Consider the following 3,042-nt stretch of genomic DNA (forward strand, 5'->3'; position numbering starts at 1 on the left):
AAGATCACCAGTGACTTGACTTGACTCTGAAAGGTCAACGGTGACTAGCCTTGTCTCTGGAAAGTCCAAGGTGACTAACCCTGACTCTGGAAGGTCAATGGTGACTAACCCTGGCTCTGGAAGGTCAACGGTGACTAACCCTAACTCTGGAGGGTCCACGAGCACCTGACGCGACTCTGGAGGATTAACCGGAACCTGACTCAACTCTGAAAATTCAACGGTCACCTGACTCGACTCTGGAAGGTCAAGAGGAACTAGCCCTGACTCTGGAAGGTTAACGGTGACTAACCCTGACTCTGGAAAGTCGACGGTGACTAACCCTGACTCTATAAGGTCGACGGTGACTAACCCTGACTCTGGAAGGTCGACAATGACTAACCCTGACTCTGGAGGGTCCATGAGCACCTGACTCGACTTTGGAGGGTTCACGAGCACCTGACTTGACTCTGAAGGGTCAATCGGAACCTGACTCAACTCTGGAAAGTCAATGGGCACCTGACTCGACTCTGGAAGGTCAACAGGAAACTGACTTGATTCTTGGGAATCAACTGGAACGTGACTCGACTCTTGAGGGTCAACCGGAACCTGACCTCACTCTGGATGGTCAACAGGAGCCTGACTCGACTCTGGATAATCAACTGGAATTTGACTTGACTCTAGAAGGTCAACAGGAAGTAGCCCTGACTCTTGAAGGTCAACGGTAACTAACCCTGACTCTGGAAGGTCGACGATGACTAACCCTGACTCTGGAGGGTCCATGAACACCTGACTTGACTCTGGAGGTTCAACGGGCACCCCTGACTCGACTCTGGAAGGTCAACAGGAATCTGACTCAACTCTGGAGGGTCAACGGGAATATGGCTTGACTCTGGAAGGTCAACCGGAACCTGACTCAACTCTGGAGGGTCAACGGGAACCTGACTCAACCTGAGCTGGCAGCCATCTTGCACTGTGGTGCTGGACTGGGGACCACTTTGTGCTGTGGCGCTGTGCTGGTGACCATCTTGCCTCATGGCGCTGGACTGGGGAGCACTTTGTGCTGTGGCGCTGTGCTGGTGACCATCTTGCCTCGTGGCGCTGGGTTGGCGGCCATCTTGTGCTGTGGTGCTGGGCTGGCGGCCATCTTGCCTTGTGGCGCTGGGTTGGCGGCCATGCTGCGCAGCGGCGCTGGGTTTGCGGCCATCTTGTGCAGCGGCACTGGACTGACGGCCATCTTGCGCAGCGGCGCTGGCTCAGCCGATTTGTGCCTCCTCTCCCCTCTTTGTCCACAATGGGGAGACGGCGGTTCCCATCCGGACCCCAAAACAATGCAGTTTGTGTAATATGATAAATCGTCTATAAGCAGTTTTGCTTGATGTGTGAAAACAAACCTCATAAGCCTTTGTGGAAACTCAGGTGTGCTGGCATAATACGCCTGACAAAATCTGATTGGTTCTCACATGCATCAAGCTAGTGTGTCTGTGCATTTGTTTACAAGTTCTGGGGCCTGTACCATGAAGCTGGATTACCTGGCAAGGCAGTTAAGTTTCAGTTTAGTTTGTACCAGTAGGTTTTTGGTACCATGTAAGTGGCTTATTTAAAACTTGAAATGGTTATTTAAAGGTTCATTACATGCAGAACTAGTTCTATTTAGAACCATAGCGTCCTGAAAAAACATTTTAATGCTGAAATGGTTCTCTGTGTCGCCCTTTTTTTTTTAAAGTGAAGTGAAGTGACATTCAGCCAAGTATGGTGACCAGTACTCAGAATTCCTGCTCTGCATTTAACCCATCCAAAGGGCATTTCAGTTTATTATTACCAGTACACTATTTCAGTTTTATAAAGTTTCGTTCATTATTATTGAAACAAATGTAATTCCATAACTATTGGTTTAATATAAATAATTCTAAAGTTGTATTTTAAATTCTAAAATAATATTTTAAATACACCAACAATATTAAATTAAAATAATACACGTACACACACTTTCATGTATTATAATGTACTTTAATGTATTATCCTGTGTACAAATACTTCCTTAAGTACTTTTAAGAACATACAAACTCTTGACCAAAATAACACAAAAAATAAAATAAAATAAAATAAAGATCAGTGAAATGCTGTAAAAGAACTACTTTAATCATAATCATAAAGTGAAGAAGCACATTAAAGTGAAGCTTAAAATATATTGTAACTGTACCTAGAAAAGTATAAAAATGTATTTTAAATAACACAATGAAGTACAATTAAATTACACTAAAGATACTTTAAGTTGTTCCATTACAACACTACTAAATATATTAAAATATATCGCAATTAGCTTAAAGTAGATTTTTACATATTTTAAAGAGCACTTATCATACTTAAAGTCAAAATAACACATTTATTATGCTCTTAGTATAGTATAATAAAATAATAAGTGTAAAAAAAACTTCTTTTTCTTTACCTAGGGCAGCAGAAAGCATATACACATTTTATTAAAACATAAAATTATACTATTTACAACTTTGAATAATCCTGTAATTAATAAAGGACATTTTAAAAACAAGTATAAAACCCTGGGCTTGGAAAGCACTAATCGTGATTAAATCGATTCGCATCTTAAATCGTTAACTACCTGAAATAATTTAAAATACATTAAATTCTTTCAGGATCATTATCTGATGGAGAGGAAAAGGTAAATAGCGTAGTGTTTTTTTTTTTTTTTTTTTAAGGAAAATTAGATGAAGTTTTCACACTGAAGGAGAAGTGATCTCACCCCAAAGAACTATAAGACATGCCAGGAAATGCCTAATATGGACAAAGGCATCTATCGCTGCAGCTAAGCTGAATAAAAAGTATAATGGACTGGTGAAATGTTAAGACAATAAACACACACACACACACACAAATTATGAATGATGCAGTGCTAATTGACATATAACTTATTACAGTACAGAAACTATAAAAAATATTTCCCACCTTATTCTGTGCAGAAAATGTAAAGATTTGTTGTATATAAAACAGTATAAAAAACAATCAGACAAAATAACTATTAGGAAAAAATTATAGATTATAAATGAT

The sequence above is a fragment of the Carassius gibelio genome, chromosome A7 (genome assembly GCF_023724105.1).
Source record: "Carassius gibelio isolate Cgi1373 ecotype wild population from Czech Republic chromosome A7, carGib1.2-hapl.c, whole genome shotgun sequence".
NCBI classification, from domain to species: Eukaryota; Metazoa; Chordata; class Actinopteri; order Cypriniformes; family Cyprinidae; genus Carassius; species Carassius gibelio.